This window comes from Mus caroli, chromosome X (assembly GCF_900094665.2).
Source record: "Mus caroli chromosome X, CAROLI_EIJ_v1.1, whole genome shotgun sequence".
NCBI lineage: Eukaryota > Metazoa > Chordata > Mammalia > Rodentia > Muridae > Mus > Mus caroli.
The window spans coordinates 105,158,808-105,177,589 of record NC_034589.1 but is presented as its reverse complement, the minus strand read 5'-3'; the positions used below and the strand labels follow the sequence as shown (position 1 = coordinate 105,177,589).

Below are 18,782 nucleotides of genomic sequence, written 5' to 3'. Positions count from 1 at the left end.
TTTTTTGTATCCATTCCTCTGTTGAGGGGCATCTGGGTTCTTTCCAGCTTCTGGCTATTATAAATAAGGCTGCTATGAACATAGTGGAGCATGTGTTCTTCTTACCGGTCGGGAGATTTTTCTGGATATATGCCCAGGAGAGGTATTGCGGGATCCTCGGACATATTGTTATTATAAGTATTTGATTAACAAAAACAGGGTTTTCAAAGCTTTCAGTTTTTCAAAAATCTGTAAAAGAATTAATCATAGTTTATTTTTATTAGTGATCAAGTATAGAGCAATAATTTAAAATTAGTTCAATGATCCATACTTTTAACAATGTTTTATTTTTCTAAATAATAGACAAAAAAGCAAAACATAGCATTTAGGGAAAAACTAACTGCAGTAGGCTACCAAAAGAAATATATTCAAATCAATTCAGTAAAATATTTTCAGATCAGGTTATGTCCTTATTTAAGAAGAACCTGCTCAAGAATATAATCTCATGAAAATTATAGTATTTTCTTTTTCACTATAAGCCACAGAACAGAGTCAGTCAACACATGCTGCTCTTGTAGAGGACATGGGTTTGCCTCCTAGCACCTGTAACAGGTGGCTCAGTACTGCTATACCTCCAGTTCCAAGAGATTCAACATTCCTTTTGTGGTCTTTATGGGCACCTGCACGTATGTGGTACACATAGTTTCACACATACATGCAAAAAATAAATAAATAAAATAGTTGTGTTTTTAGATAGATATACATTCATATTCTTATGAATATAGTTTGGGAGACTAGGAGAAAATCAATAAGCTAGATATTATAGAATCTGCATTTTTGTAGATAATAAAATCTACTTTGAATGAAATTCTTCCCAATTGAATATCATTTTGAGAGTCAAATAATGATTCTACACTTATAAGTTGTGATTAAAATTTACAATGTAATTTTTAATGTGGCTTTTGAATCTCAATGCTAATTTGAGATTTTGTTTTTGCTCATTTCAAGCTAACTATCTGTCATTTGTTATAACAATCTAGAATAGACAGCCCATGATTATAAGTTTCTTTTCTTTTAGATGTTTTCGTCATTAACATTTCAAATGTTATCCCCTTTCCTAGCTTCCTCTCTGAAAATTCACTATACCCTACCCTCACCCCTAGCCCTGCTCCCCAACCCACCCACTCCTGTTTCCTGGTCCTGGAATTCCCCTGTACTAGGGCATATGATCTTCTCAAGACCAAAGGCCTCTCCTCCCATTGATGGCTGACTAAGCTATCTTCTGCTACATATGCAGCTAGAGACAAGAGCTCTGGGGATACTGGTTAGCTCATATTGTTGTTCCACCTATAGGGTTGCAGATCCCTTCAACTCCTTGGATACTTTCTCTAGCTCCTTCATTGGGGACCCTGTGTTCCATCCAATAGATGACTGTGAGCATCTACTTCTGTATTTGCCAGGCACTGGCATAGCCTGACAGGAGACAGCTATATCAGGGTCCTGTCATCAGTTTCTTTGTTGATCATTAATAGTAGTTAACAAAATAAAATATCCTAAATATAGTAAATATATCAAAATTCACAAAGCAATCTTAAAATGCAATCACAATAATGTAGGGTCACCATGTTTTCAAGAATTATAACAAATGAAGATAGAGCTTTTGGACCATCGGACATGGGACAATAACAGCAGAGAACACTTCCCTTCTGATGCCTTCTTTTGATTTATTTTAATTTGAAACAATGGTTTTAAGATGGGGTTTATTAAGTAAGGCATTCAACTTGAGCTGTTGAGTAGCCACGTGTAGCCTGTGTCTGACATTCAGAAGAAGTATGTCTATCTAGATAAATATCAAATATCCCTTACACGAAAATAAATATGGCTTGTCTCTGAGAAATACTTACATTATGAGTAAGCAATACATTGTAGGTGGTTGTGGGAAAGACTAGGTCACATTTTACTTACAATCACTATATACCACTTATTGGGCGGTCCTAGCTAAAAATCAATCTAACCATTCTGAAGTTAAATTTGCTTATATTAAATGTAATGTGAACAATATCTGCTTTATCTAAGCGGGGTTTATTTTTCTCAAATGAAATGAGGTATATAAAACTATGAAACATTGCATTGATTTCATAGGTAATGAAATTTTTTTCTGTCACCTACTTTAAAATTAGCATCAAAGATTATAAGGGACCTAAGAGCCTTTCAACCAGCACCAATATTCAGCTGAGGCGTAGAGCAATTGCATGATATATAATATTTATTGGTATATAATAATTTTATATATAGTATTAGATTCCAAATAGACTTTTATTTTTAAGTATATCATGTATTTTTTACATATTCAGACCTTCTAGTCTCTTCCTTATGTTTGCCTCTTCCTCTCCTACTCCTTGGATTTCCCTTATTTTTTTTTCAGTCTTCCTGGTGACCTCATATTATACGTGTGTGTGTGTGTGTGTGTGTGTATACATACACATGTATGTATGTATGTACATATAAATATAAATATATATTGTTTTTCATCTTTTTAATGAGTTCTAATTCTCAGGAATGAAAGAAAATGTGATATTTGCCTTTCTGTGTCTGTTTTTTCCTCATCTTTAGTTGTATTAGGGAAACAGCATGATTTTCTTTCGTTGATGGGTCACAAAATCAAGATTGTGTTCCTTTTATGGCCAAATAAAACTCTTCTTTCACTATATACAACATTTTCTTTACCAATTCACCTTTGGATAACACTAATTCTGCTATTATATTATAAAAGTTCTATAAGAAACAAGGATATATAGCTCTTTTCTGTAGTTTGTTGACTTAAATTTCCTCAGATATTTAACTTAGCTAGGATTTATGTACTTCTAGATCACAGTCACAACTCAATATTCAGCTTGGTGTATAGATTGATTTACCTTTGCTTACCTAAATCCTACTGAATAGTGTAAAAGTTGTGCACATTTCTGGTTCTTCATGAAGAATGCTTTCTGTCAGAAAGATATGTAGGAGTGTGGGGTGGAGGTGAACTAGTTACCATTAGTGAGAACTAGGCTTTCTTTCTCTGCACCTATTACCTTATATGAAGAAAGGTGTTTTTAGGTTAACGAATTTTTCTCTTTTTGCAAAAACTTACCCCAAACACCTAGGAATGTCAGAATCAATTAACTTAAGCCAGTACCATCTGGATTGCTTTGATTTTATATTTAGCTGATACATTACAATATTGAGATGGGATTTTAGTCCCCCAAAGAGGATGCAGAATTTCCAAAGACTATTTAAGGGAATTGTTTCAGAAAACTTAGAAAAATTCATTATGCTATGGTTCTTGCCTCTTTTGACATAAAAGGAAGTATGTAAATAATTTTACTTGATATAGCTATATGTGGATCTAAGTAGGATATAATTTTCTACTACTTGATTTCTTTGCTAAAATCTATCTTAAATTCTGTAGGAGCCTAATGCATTTTTCTTCCTCAGAAGCCTGAAAATATTTTGAGGCTGGATGTAATTAGTTTATTTTTTCCTTGTACAAACATTCCTCTCTCTCCACACACAAGTACACAATGTCAGTACATTGCTTAATACATTGAAGGTATTTGATAAAGGACTATTCAGTTTGATTTTACCAGATATATAATATTGAATTTACTGTCCTGAGGATAAAAACTTCTAGATGGGGTTGACCAACAAGGACAGAATCCGTTTGTTCAAAATTGAATTTGTTACACAGTCATACCAATAATGTTCATAAGACTTTCTCTGAGTAAGAACGATTACAAAATCAAAGTTAAAAAGAGATGAAATAGAAATGTGAAATACAAAGTAAATTTTATCTTGATGATAGAGCCCATAAATTAAGTGGCTTCTAACATATGATTTCAGGTCTAGTTTTCTAACAACACAAATAAAAATTTCCAAAACATATATTCTTTTCAAGAAATATCTTCTCAAGAGCTTTTTTTTTTTAATTTTGGCTTTTTTCCAGTGTGTATGGGTGTATATAAGATGAGCCAAAGTGCATATGTTTGTATGCATATGATTATATAATTTTAAAATGAGAGATAGTGACAAAAACAGATATGAACTGCCTCTTTGCCTAAATAAGCCCAGCTGTGACATATGTGAATAGACTTATTCATACATCTGTCGCTTAGTAATCAGTCTTCATTGGGAAATATGATTTTTTTATAAAGTAACCAAGCATTTTCTTGGGGTTTTTCTTGGAGTGATATTCCTGCAACTAAAAGGTGAAATTCCATTCAATAACTTGGACTTAAACTTTGTGTGCCAGTTACCTTGTTTTATTTTTTGTTTTTTGTTTTTTGTTTTCAGATGTGAAACAATCTGGGGCTGGGGATTTAGTTCTACCACTGAGCTAAATCCCCAACCCCAGACTTAAACTTTGTAGGGAATAAATTCATAAATTGCCTTTGATTGTGTTTGTTAAATCTTATGATTTCTTTCTTTTTTTAAAAAACCTATTTTATTTTGCCCCACCAATAATAAATTCTTTTTAAAGGGATAATATAATATAATATGATGTAATAAGACATTGCAGTTCATTGCAGTTCAATGCAGTTCAATGAAAAAACAGTAGAAGGAAAAGAGCTCAAAGAGAAGGCACAAGAATTACAGACCCACTCATTGGCACAGTTAGGAATTCCATAAAAACAGTAAACTGGAAGCCATAATATATGCACATGAAATAGTATAGACCCATGCAGGCCCTGTCCATCCTGCCTCAATGTGTGTAAGTTCATATTAACTTTGATTATGTTGATTTAGAGGGTCTTATATTCTTAGAGTCCTTTATCTCCTCTGCACTTAGACTTTTTGTGCTTCTTCCTCTTACAGGGTTCCCTGAGTCCTCAGGGGAAGAATTTGATGGAAACATTCCATTTAGAGCTGAGTGTTCCAAGGTCTCCTCTATTTTTGTCTCTGTGTCTTTGTCTCCATCTCTTTCTGTCTCTGCTTCTCTCTTTTTCTGCAGGTCTAGCTAAGAAGGGGTGTGTCTCTGTATTTGTTCCCATCTGTTGCAGGAGGAAGCTTCTCTGATGATGGCTGAGCAAGGCACTGATCTATGAGTATAGGGAAATTCCAGTAAGGACCATTTTATTATTATGTTATTTATTTAGAACAGCAGTTTTTAGTTTTCATCTAGGACTTTATAGGCTATCCACAGATTCTTGGTCACTTAAGGAGTATCAGCTATGGGTTTCATCTCATGGAGTGGGCCTTAGGTCACAGAGGTAATTAGCTTTATGCTACCCTTATATTACCATATTTTTCAGGCATAACTGTATTGTAGATCAAAGGGTTTGTGTCAGGGTTAGTTTTACATTTAACTTTTGGTAGCCTGCAAAGTTTCTTCAAATATAAAGGCTTTTAGCACATAGGGGTGAAGGCTCCATGTAGGCACCTGGCTTCTCCATGTTCAATGAATTGTGTATGAGTTGTCTTTAGCCAGGCAGTGGTGGCGCATGCCTTTAATTACAGCACTTGGGAGGCAGAGGCAGGCGGATTTCTGAGTTCAAGGCCAGCCTGGTCTACAGAGTGAGTTCCAGTACAGTCAGGGCTATATGGAGAAACCCTGTCTTGAAAAACCCAAAAAGAAAAAGGGGGGGGGGGAAGGAGTTGTCTTCAACAATGAGATATTGCTGTCACTTGAGAGCAACCTAGAGTTATGGCAACAATCTGAGTTTGAGAATTCCCATGGGACTCACTTGGCCAACAACATTAGTAAAGTACCGAAGACCAGAAACTTAATTTGGTGACAAGATATGGCCAGTTAGGTTTCTTTTTCTATTATTTGGCTATTTCATTAAGATTACCTTTATTTATGTATATATTTTTAGGAACTTTCTACTGTACTCAGGTTCTGTATTACCCCATAAATGGTCCTTTATTTTAGCTATCATTCCCCATATTCTTTCTCCCTTACCCCTAACCCTAACCCATACAAGCACACCCTATTTATGCATAACTGTCCTATTTCTTTTTATTAACAAAAATCTATCTGTCCCTAGTACCTTATAGTATAGAGTCTATACCTAAACTCTTTGGTTCTATGAATTGCTTGATTATCTTTGTTTTAATAACTAATATCCACATACAAGCAAATACATGCCATATTTATCTTTTGGGGTCTGGGATATATTAGGGTGATTATTCCATCGAGTTACCTGTAACTTTGATGATCTCATTTTTTACTAGCTGAGTAGTACTCCATTGTATGAATTTATCACATTTTCTTTATTTCTAAGTTGAGGGACATACAGGTTGCTTGTAATTCCTGGCTATTATGACTAGAGCAGCAATGAACATTGTCACTTCTGTTTCTGGCCAGCAGAAGAGCGACGACGACACTACGTTCTTCTCAAAGCAGTTTATTCAGGAACCTTTTAACATCGTGCATGAATCTCTCTCTAGGAATAGTCTCTTATGTATCTGTGTCTTGTGTATGTATATCCGCCCCCAATTGCAATCCCTTATATAACTTCTCAACCATGCCCCATCAGCCCAGTCCACGTAACAGCAGTCCATTGGCCAGAATCATCACTCGACATATGGTCCAATCTTGCATCATGGTGCACCTGCGCAGTTCTCACGATGGTCATGGCTTATTTTCAGGTGTATGAGGAAGTCAGGTGCAAGTCATAAGACTTGGCTGCAGTCCCAGGTGCCACCTTGGGACTGCTGCCACACCCGCTCCTCACATCTCCCCCTTCTTTACTTATTGGCCGAGAGAATGTCTGTCTTAGATTGCCCCTTGCGGCAATGCCCCTTACCCATCCTTGGGAGACAAACAGCATTGGTTTGATCCCTGTCTTAGGTTGGTGACACGCCCAGGGAGTCTTATCCGTCATTGACTACTTCTCTAGTATGCCAAGCCACACTTGAGGAGATTGTCCTGTTTCCACTGCAGCAAAAGGCTGTATCATCAAGGCTTGGGCTCTGCACTGACGACTCTGCATGCGGCAGGTGCACCAGAAGGCCAGGATGCTGATTAATATCAGACACAGGGCAAGTCCATCAATTCTGGCCCACTCCTTCAAGTGGGAGACAGCTGTCAGCAATCCAAAGCTTCTGCAACACCTGCGGATAAATTATTCACAGCCGCGGCAGTTTGTAAGGGATATGGCCGCAGCCGTGGCTGCGGTGGCATAGATTGCTACAGCAGTGACAATGGCTGCAGTAATGCCAAAAATCCCTCTTAGGTCTAAAAAAGTCATAGCAGAAGAAGCTTGAACAGGCAAAGGTACAAAGTAAGGCATCCTAGTCCCAACAGCCAAATGATATTCAGATGCATTCCAGCACATACTATAATAATAAATATTACTACTACAGCTAACATTATTCTCATAAACAATAAACACAAAAGGAGGCGACATACAAACAGGCATAGCCTGAAAAGAAACATTCCTCCCTCCAGCAAATTGAAATACAGAAGGCTCAAACACACTAGAACCATTCCAATGAAACTTGCATTGCCCCAGGCCCCTCCCGCCACCATGCTTAAGGGGGAAAGATCAGTGCAACTACCATTCACCCCACATAACAACCATACATTAAAAGGATTACTAGCTCCTACTTGAGCTGGATTTTGATATGTCCAATTATACCCTGAAAAGGAACTATTATGGACTGTACCTATATAAGGGGAAAAGGAAAAATAATTCGTCACTGCCCAAGCTATTTTTCTAGATTGACAGCCGGTACAAGGTGGAAGGGAATCACGAACACTCCTACAAAAAGGAAGGGGGGCCCATCTAGGTTGGGAGGGTATAGTGCCATTGCCCTTGGATATACTGGCAGGCCACACCCCTCGAATCCAGGTAGCATTAGCTTTAGTAGATACAGCTGAACACAATCACTCACCTGTGAAATATTTTGAATCATCTGAAAACACAACAATCCCTTTAGCTGAAGCTGCATAGATTCCTGACTGGAGCTATCTCTCCATCCCATGGTAAAAAAGACAATTGTAGCAAAGCATTAAATGTAAAGAATTGAGGAAACACTTGCGCCGAATGCGTCACCTGCATGGGTATGGGTTTCAGGAACACAGACATAATTCCCCAATGTAGCTCTTCAGTTCTCACTAGCGGGAGCATTCCCAGCCACAGGAACATCCACGTCCTTATCGTTCTGCTTGCCCTGAGTTGCTCTGGTCAGCCGTTCTGGAACCCACAGCGGTTGTTGGTGATCCTGGGGAAACACAAACAGACCCTCTCTCCCAAACCAAATGAGAGCACTCCTCTCTCACCTGATTCAGCGCCTCATTACCTCTCTGGAGTTCTGCGCCACATCTTTATCTTCTATGCAATTTCTCACTAACTTCCAGACCAGCAAAACCCCTTTTGGTAAAACCCCCTGTTCCTCTGCAAACCTCAAGTCCCCATGGTGCTTGGTGCAACTTGTCCCAAAACCGGGAACCTTAACTTGTCCCAAAACCGGGAACCTTATCTTGTCCCCAAACAGGGAACCTTATCATCTCAATCCGGGAACTTAAATTTTCCCACTTACCTGGGAACCTTACCAGCTAGCTGCCCTGACTGTGATGAGTTCTGAACGTTTCCCCATACGGGCCACCATTTGTTGCTTCTGTTTCGACCAGCAGAAAGGAACGACAACACTACGTTCTTCTCAAAGCAGCTTATTCAGGAACCTTTCAACATGCATGCAGGAATCTTTCTCCACAAATCAATCTCTCTAGTAATCTTTCTAGTAATTCTCTTATGTATCTCTATCTTGTGTATGTATATCCGCCCCCAATCGCAATCCCTTATATCCCTCTCAACCATGCCCCATCAGCCCAGTCCACGTAACAGCAGTCCATTGGCCAGAATCATCACTCGACATATGGTCCAATCTTGCATCATGGTGCACCTGCGCAGTTCTCACGATGGTCGTGGCTTATTTTCAGGTGTATGAGGAAGTCAGGTGCAAGTCATAAGACTTGGCTGCAGTCCTGTGCACCATCTTGGGACTGCTGCTACACCTGCTCCTCACAGAACATGGTTAAGCATATGTGTCTGTGGTAGGATGAAGCAGCCTTTGAGTATATGCCCAAGACTAGTATAGCTGGATCTTGGAGTAGATTGATTCCCATTTTTCTGAAGGACTGCCATGGTGATTTCCCTAGCGATTCTGCAAGTTTGCACTCCCACCAGAAACAGAGGGGTATTATGCTTACTCCACATCCTCACCAGGATGAGCTGCATTTATTTTAATCTTGGCCATACTGATGGGTGCAAGATGAAATCTCAAAATAGTTTTGATTTGCATTTCTCTGATAACTAAGGATTCTGAACATTTCTTTAAGTGTTTTTAGCCATTTGAGATTCCTCTATTGAGAATTCTCTGTTTAGATCTATATCCATTTTTAATTGGATTATTTGGTTTGTTGGTGTCTTCTTTCTTGAGTTCTTTATATATTTTGGATACTAGTCCTCTAAATGGATGTAGAGTTGGTAGAAAAAAATTCCTATTGACAATGTCCTTTGCCTTACAGAAGCTTTCCAGTTTCATGTGGTCTAACTTATTAATTGTTGATCTTAGTGCCTGTGGAATTGGTGTTCTGTTCAGGGAGTTGTCTCCTGTGCCAATGAGTTCAAGGCTATTCCCTACATTATCTATCAGGTTTGGTGCATCTAGTTTTATGTTGAGGTCTTTGATTCATTTGAACTTGAGTTTTGTTCAGGGTGATAAGTATGGATCAATTTGCTTTCTTTTATACACAAGTATCCAGTTAGACCAGCACTATTTGTTGAAGATTCTTTCTTTTATCCAGTGTATATGTCTAGCTTCTTTACAAAAAAATAAGATGTCCATCAGTATATAGATTTATGTCTGGGATTTCAATTCAACTCCATTGATCAAAATGCATGTTTTTATGCCAATACCATGTGATTTTTATTACTAGAGGACAACTTTAAATTGGAGACAGTGATACCTCCAGCAGTTCTTTTGTTGTTAAAGGAGAAGAAAGCAATCACAAGGGGGCGTGGGGGAGGAACCTGGGAGGGAAAGTGGACTGGGGGGAGGAAGAAGGGAACCAGATCTGGTATTGAGTGAGGGAAAAGGACTGAAGCCCTGAGGGACTGAAAAAGAATGGAAGCAGACAACCTCAGGAGGTAGGAGGCTGGGGGGACCCTCCAGAATGTACCAGAGACCTGGGAGTTGAGAGACTCTCAGAACTCAAAGGGAGGGACCTTTGATGAAATGCTCTACATCCAGGAGGATGAATTTGTAGAGCCCACCTCCAGCAGGAAGGGCATCAAGTGAGGGATGGGGTTGCCATCCTACAGTCAGAACTCTGACCCATAGTTGTTCCTGTCTGAAAGAACTTCAATGATGGAAATGGAGAGGAGCTTGAGGAAAAGAAGTTCCAGCAACAGGCCCAAATTGGGATCCAGCTCAAGGAGATGCCCCAAGACCTAACACTATTACTGAGGCTATGGAGCACTCACAAAAAGGGATCTATCATGACTGCCCTCCAAAAGACTCAACAAGCAGCTGAAAGAGTCAGATGCAGATATTTGCACTCAACCAATGGACAGAAGTTGCTGACCCATGTGGTTGAATTAGGGAAAAGTTGGAAGAAGTTGAGGAAAAGGGTGACCCCATAGGAGGACTAGCAGTCTCAACTAACCTGGACCCTCAAGATCTCTCAAACACTGGACCACCAACCAGACAGCATTCACCAGCTGATATGAGGCCCCCAACACACATACAGTAGAGGTGTTCTGGTCTGTGTTCATTTAGAGATGATGCACCTAACCCTCAAGAGACTGGAGGCTCCAGGGATTTTAGAGGTCTGGTGGAGTGGGTGATGGGTGGTGGAGACATCCATGTGGAGACAGGGGCAGGGAGGAGGTATGGAATGTGGAACAGTCAGAGGGTGGACTGGGGGGGGGAATAAAATCTGGAGTGTAAAAGAAAGAAAGAGAGAAAGAGAGAAAGAGAGAAAGAAAGAAAGAAAGAAAGAAAGAAAGAAAGAAAGGCTAAAAAAAAGATTGTTTTCAGCTATTGTGGGTTTTTTTTTCTATGAATGGCTAAAATTAGTCTGTAAAGATCTGAAAAACTGTGTTGGAATTTTGATGGTGATTGGACTGAGTCTGTAGATTGGTAGGGTGACCATTTTTATTATATTAATTTTACTGATAAATGAGCATGGGAGATCTTCCCATTTTCTTGTATGTTCTTCAATTTCTTTCTTCAAAGACTCCAAGCTTTTATCATAGTAGTCTTTACATGCTTCATTAAAGTTATGCCAACATACTTATATCATTTGTGGCTACTGGGAAGGTTTTTATTTGCGTGCTTTTCTTCTCAGCCCATTTGTCATTTGAATATAGGAGGATTACTGTTTTTTTTTTTCTGTTATTTTTGTTTTGTTTTGTTCTTTGGGGTTTTTGCTTTATTTTAGTTAATATTGTATCCATCCACTTTGCTGAAGGGGTTTATCAACTGTAGGAGCTCCCTGGTAGCATATTTGGGGCCACTTATGCATAGTATCCTATCATCTGCAAATAGGGATACTTTGATTTTTTTTCCTTTCTAAATTCTATCCTCCTAATCTCCTCCAGTTGTTTTATTGCCCTAGCTAAAACTTCAAGTGCTATATTGGATAGGTATGGAGAGAATGGACAACACTGTATTGTTCCTGATTTTAGTAGAATTGCTTTGAGTTTCTCCTCATTTAATTTGATGTTGGCCCTAGGCCTTCTGTATATTGCTTTTATTGTGCTTAGTTATGTCCCTTGTGTCCCTAAAATCTCCAGAACTTTTATTATGAAAGGGTGTTGGATTTTGTCAAAGGCCTTTTCTGCACATGTAGTTTTTGTCTTTCAGTCTGCTTATGTGGTGGATTACATTTATTGATTTTCTTATGTTGGACCATCCCTGCATCTCTGGCATGAAGCCTACTTGATGATAGTTGCACTGGCTGATTTTGTGTGTCAACTAGATACAGGCTGGAGTTATCACAGAGAAAGGTGCTTCAGTTGAGGAAATGCCTCCATGAGATCCAGTTGTGAGGCATTTTCTCAATTAGTGATCAAGGGGGAAAGGCCCCTTGTGGGTGGTGCAATCTCTGGGCTGGTAGTTTTGGTTCTGTAAGAGAGCAAGCTGAGCAAACCAGGGGAGGCAAGCCAGTAATGAACATCCCTCCATGGACTCTGTACCAGCTCCTGCTTTCTGACCTGCTTGAGTTTCAGTCCTGACTTCCTTTGATGATGAACAGCAATGTGGAAGTATAAACTAAATAAATCCTTTTCTCCCCAACTTGCTTCTTGGTCATGATGTTTATGCAGGAATAGAAACCCTGACTAAGACAATAGTAGTGATTTTCTTTTTTATGTATTCTTGGATTTGGTTTGCAAATATTTTATTTTCTTTTAAATGTGCTACTACAACCTTCTTCTTGACAGAGTGTGTAATTTCTTCTTCCTGGAAGGGAATTTCTTTGTGACTCCTTCTTTAACTGCTACTTCTTTTAGTGCATAAGGGGCACTATTCATTAAAGCCATTTCCATTTAAAATGAATTGTCTATAAGTTTCAGTGTAACACTGAGACTGTCATTTAATGGGGTAGGAGGAGTGGTGAAAATGGCTGTCAGCTTAAAACTGAGAATATGAAGCTAGGAGATTTTAAGTTGCATGAATGAGATTCTAATTTGAAGAACTTTATATCTTTACATTAGCAATTCTGACACTGACTACACTTATGAGAGCACAATTGCCAGCTTAGCAGATAGATAATTTTTTTCAAGAACAGAGATTATGATAACAAAAAATTCTAATCAGACTGCTGAATATGTAAGAAATTATAGATATAGGTACTTATCTTTTCTGGTCTTCAAATTACTTACAAATAAATTAATATAAAAATAAAATAAAGCAGCTAAATAAACTCCATGGTCACTCTCAGCTTTGACCCTTAATAATTACCTAAACCCCAATGAAGATTTTTCTCTCACCATATTACTATATCCACAAACTATAGGATAGTACCACATAGGAGCTCTGTTCTTAGGGATTCATATCTCAAAAATAAAATAAAATAAAGTAAAATAAATAGATGATTAATGATGCTTTGGGGAAACAGAATTTTTAAGAAAAAAAAAGTCTATTACTAAACACTTTCCAATATATCTGTAATACCCTGAAACCCAATCTTTAAGCAAGGTCAGTCACATCATCAAATATCAGGAAAAAAAAAGCCAAGCACCTCATTACTGTCTAATAGTCAAAAATCAAAACCCCATGTCTGTTAAGGAAAGGATAGAAAATGGTGCAGAACAGAGCTTAACAAAATGTCTCAATCAAAGGAAACTATCATTATATATTCCTAAACTTCGCAATGGAGTTGTTACAAGCATCATTATTGCTCTAATTAAACTATTTTTTGATTACTGGAATTCTAGCTAATACCCCCCCTTTTTTTTTCTTTTTCTGGTTTTATTTATAACAGCCCAAAAAACTTCCCAAAATTTTACTTGCATAATTTTGTTCTAATTAATATTGAAATTCCTTGAACTCAACATAAAACCAGAGACACTGAAACTTATAGAGAAGAAAGTGGGGAAAAGTCTCGAAGATATGGGCACAGGGGAAAAATTCCTGAACAGAACAGCAATGGCTTGTCCTGTAAGATCGAGAACTGACAAATGGGACCCCATAAAATTGCAAAGCTTCTGTAAGACAAAGGACACTGTCAATTAGACAAAAAGGCCACCAACAGATTGAGAAAGGATCTTTACCAATCCTAAATCAGATAGGGGACTAATATCCAATATATATAAAGAACTCAAGAAAATGGACTCCAGAGAACCAAATAACCCTATGAAAAATGGGGAGCAGAGCTAAACAGAGAATTCTCAACTGAGGAATACCCAATGGCTGAGAAGCACCTGAAAAAATGTTCAACATCCTTAATCATAAGGGAAATGCAAATCAAAACAACCCTGAGATTCCACCTCACACCAGTCAGAATGGCTAAGATCAAAAATTCAGGTGACAGCAGATGCTGGCGAGGATGTGGAGAAAGAGGGACACTCCTCCATTGTTGGTGGGATTGCAAGCTGTTACAACCACTCTGGAAATCAGTCTGGCGTTTCCTCAGAAAATTGGACATAGTACTACCGGAAGATGATGTCTTTTAGAGGTATGCCACCCTGTTCCTATGAACCTCATCACATTCTGCCAAATTATAACTCTCTTCCCTGCCAAACTTTACCTTCATTAATCTTTGATGTTATTTGTTTTTACTTATTTCTGTATCTTTCTTAAGGGAATCCATGATTATTGTATGAAATTCTCAAATAATTATAAAAATAATTTATTTTTAAAAGCAGTAAGTATGAACGACTATATGCAAAAACAAGAGACCTGCACAGTTCTAGGAGGCATGTAAAATAACATAGCTGATATCTGGAATGTAATATATTAGTTCCTCAAAAAATTAAATGTAAATATGACCCATTAATTCTATATTTGGATATATGTGCAAAGAATTGGAAGCAAGGGCTCCTGGAGTGATACCTCAATGGTAAAGATCATATTCTGTTCCTAGAAAGAATATGATTTCAGTTCCTAGCACCCATGTAATATGACACACAACAGTCTGTGACTCCAACTTCCTGTGATCTGGCACCTTTGTGTGTACTAAAAGCATAATCTGTATTCCATCCAGAGGAAGTAAAGGTGTGTTCTAATGGCATGTCTAAATTCCAGATGGATCATATAGACTTGGAAAGGTCTTTGGATGTGATCTTTTGCCAAAGCAGCCATGTTGCTAGAGTAAAATCCCCATACAGATTTTATTTTTATGAGTCCTAGGCACAAAACAGCTTTGGCCATCAAGCTACAATAAAAAAAGAACTGACATCTGCTGTGCCCCTTATTGATATAAGAACAACTCCACCAACAAGGTGTCTCTTTACCCATTGCATGGGAGTGTCTCCTCTCTCTCTCTCTCTCTCTCTCTCTCTCTCTCTCTCTCTCTCTTGAGACAGGGTTTCTCTGTGTAGCCCTGGCTGGCCTCACTCTGTAGACCAGGCTGACCTTGAACTCAGAAATCGGCCTGCCTCTGCCTCTGGAGTGCTGGGATTAAAGGTGTGTGCCACCACTGCCCAGCTATACATATATATTTCTCAATTCATTAAACAATAGTTTTTTTTTTAATTTCCTCTTCTCTCAGCCTCAGTCATCAGCATTCTACTTTATGTTTCTACAAATTTGACCTTTCTTGTTCTTCACAAAATTGGTGCCATACAATTCTCATGTTCTTTACTGACTGGCTTGTTTCACTTAACATATTGTCTTTAGCAACACACATGTTGTAGCACATGGTAGAATGTTCTTTTTTATGGATGAATAATATTCCCTTGCAAAATTGTTTGCTTGTCCAGTCACCTATTAATAGGCAAATGTTAACTATGAACATTGTTGTACACATACATTCTAAAGTATTTACTTTCAGTTTCCTTTTAAAAATTCATTTGTTTGTGTCTTACAAATTTGTGTATGTCACCAGCTGATCTGAGGCCCCCAACACATATACAGCAGAGGACTGCCTGGTCTAGCCTCAATGAGAGATGATGCAGCTAACCCTTGAGAGACTTGAGGCCCCAAGAAGTGTTAAGGCCTGACAAGGGGTGGAAGGTGGGGTAGGTGAGAACATCCTCTTGGAGACAGGGGGGAGGAGAAATGGGATGAGGAACTGTGGGAGGACAGACCAGACTAGGAGGGGATAATGACAGGACTGTAAAAATAAGAGTAATAATAAAAAAGATACACTTAAATGAACATTTTTATTTCTTTTAGTTAAAAGAAATAAACCTTAAGCAAATAATATGGAATATGAGTTCTGTATCTAGAAGAAATGTTTGTCCTACTGCAGCACTTGGGAGAGTGGGCCCTGTGTCTTGATGGCATCACAGTGAAGCTGGCTCTGAAGATGTGGGTGGACCCAGCAATACTATTCCTGGACATATACCCAGAAGATGCTCCAACATGTAATAAGGACACATACTCCACTATGTTCATAGCAGCCTTATTTATAATAGCCAGAATCTGGAAAGAACCCAGATGTTCCTCAACAGAGGAATGGATACAGAAAATGTGGTACATTTACACAATGTAGTACTACTCAGCTATTAAAAAGAATGAATTTATGAAATTCTTAGGCAAATGGATGTATCTGGAGGATATCATCCTAAGTGAGATAACCCAATCACAAAAGAACACACATTATATGCACTCACTGATAAGTGGATATTAGCCTAGAAACTTAGAATATCCAAGATACAATTTGCAAAACACATGAAAATCAAGAAGAAGGAAGACCAAAGTGTGGATATTTTGGTCCTTTTTAGAAGGGGGAACAAAATACTCATGGAAGGAGTTACAGAGACAAAGTGTGAAGCAGAGACTGAAGGAATGACCATCCAGAGACTGCCCCACTTGGGGATCCAGCCCATAAACCACCAAAACCAGACACTATTGAAGATGCCAAGAAGAGCTTGCTGACAGGAGCCTGATATGGCTGTCTCCTGCAAGGCTCTGCCAGTGCCTTACAAATACAGAAGTAGATGCTCACAGCCATCCATTAGATAGGGCACAGGGTCCCCAATGAAGGAGGTAGAGAAAGTATCCAGGGAGCTGAAGGGGTTTGCATCCCCATAGGATTAACAAAAATATGAACTAACCAGTATCTCCAGAGCTCCCTGGGACTAAACCAAAGGAAACACATGGTGGGACTCATGACTCAAGTTGCATATGTAGCAGAGGATGACCTAGTTGGTCAGCAATGGGAAAAGAGGCCCTTGGTCCTGTGAAGGTTATATGCCCCAGTATAGGGAACTGCCAGGGCCAGGATGCAGGAATGGGTGGGTGGGTTGGTGAGCAGGGAAAGTGGGGAAAGAATAGGGAGTTTTTGAAGAGGAAACCAGGAAAGTGGATAACATTTTAAATGTAAATAAATAAAATATCTAATAAAAAAAGATGTGGGTGGAGGTGAGCCAGTCCCAAGAGCACAAGCACAGGAGGGCTGACCCTGCCTCCTGCTGATGGCAACACTGGATGGCCTAGACAGAGCAGTGCTGGAGAGCTTGCCCTGGTGATATAGATAAGGAAGAGCTGGTGGGCTGACCAGATCTCCTACCATCCAGGCCCAACACCAGAGCACTTAGAAGGCACATTCCAAAATGAATATCATTTGTTAATGGTTGGGATGCATTAAGGGGCCAGTTCTGCTGTTCCAAAGCTATAGGATCTCCATGACACAGAGCAATGGCACAATGATCAGAAGTCCCAGTGAGGACCCAATATTGATGGTGTCACAGAAGCCAGAGATCTTGAACTTCATTTCAATAAACATTTGAAAGTAAAGATGAGGGATATACTGTGCAACACACTACAGCTTCCACAATGGGATGTTTTCTATGCTTTGTTGCTTTGTTGTTTGTTTGCTTTCTTGCTCATATGTTTTATTTTCTGGGGGAAATTGCAAGGGCAAAGGGTGGATATGAGGAGACAGAAAAATGAGTGTGACTGGGGTATATGATGTGAAATTCACAAAGAATCAATATAAACAAGAAAAAATGGAGATGTGTAGTGGTGATACTTGTGCAACATTATGAATGCACTGAGTGTGAATAAACTGTACACTTTAAATTGCTTGGCAAAGCATATGTGATAAATTTAAATGCATATTTAAATATATGCATATATAATATAAATGTATACAGATAAATTTTAATATGTATTTAAAACTATGAACCATATATATGGACCTACAAAACAAGTATGCTCTGCCATTTTTGGATTTTTTTTCAACTTAAATACTAGCATATTATCCTTAGAAACATAGCTTTTATTTATTTTTTAAGTTATTTTATTTACTTACATTCCAGTCATTGACCCCCTCAGTGCATCCTCCCACAGTTCCTCGTCTCATTCCTCCTCCTCCTCCTTACCTCTAAGAGGGTGCTCCTCCCCCACCAACCCTCCCTCTTCCCTGGGGCCTCAAGTCTCCCCAGGATTAAGCTTTGCAATTTTATGAGATCCTATTTGTCTATTGCTGATCTTAGAGCATAAGCCATTGGTGTTCTTTCAGGAAATTTTCCCCTGTGCCCATGTGTTCGAGGCTCAAAAGCAATATACAGCAAACCACAAGCCAACATCAAACTAAATGGAGAGAAACTTGAAGCAATCCCACTAAATTCAGGGACTACACAAGGCTGCCCTCTCTCTCCCTACCTATTCAATATAGTACTTAAAGCCCTAGCCAGAGCAATTAGACAACAAAAGGAAGTCAAAGTGATATAAATTGGAAAGGAAGAAGTCAAAATATCACTATTTGCAGATGATATGATAGTATACTTATGTGACCCCAAAAGTGTGACCCCCCAAAATTCCACCAGAGAACTCCTAAACCTGATAAACAACTTCAGCAAAGTGGCTGGGTATAAAATTAACTCAAACAAATCAGTAGCCTTCCTCTACTCAAAGGATAAACAGGTTGAGAAAGAAATTAGAGAAATGACACACTTCTCAATAGTCACAAATAATATAAAATACCTTGGTGTGACTCTAACCAAACAAATGAAAGATCTGTATGAAGAAAGAAATCAAAGATCTCAGAAGGTGGAAAGATCTCCCATGCTTGTGGATTGGCAGAATTAATATAGTAAAAATTGCCATCTTGTCGAAAGCAATCTACAGATTCAATGCAATCCCCATCAAAATTCCAACTCAATTCTTTATAGAGTTAGAAAGAACAATTTGCAAATTCA

The 18,782-nt window shown here is 38.6% G+C and overlaps 1 pseudogene; it reads right to left on the bottom strand.

Annotated features, from left to right (window-relative positions):
• Positions 1 to 14,810: 14,810 nt before the first annotated feature.
• On the bottom strand, positions 14,811 to 14,942 carry LOC115030177 (annotated as a pseudogene).
• Between the last annotated feature and the right edge of the window lie 3,840 nt (positions 14,943 to 18,782).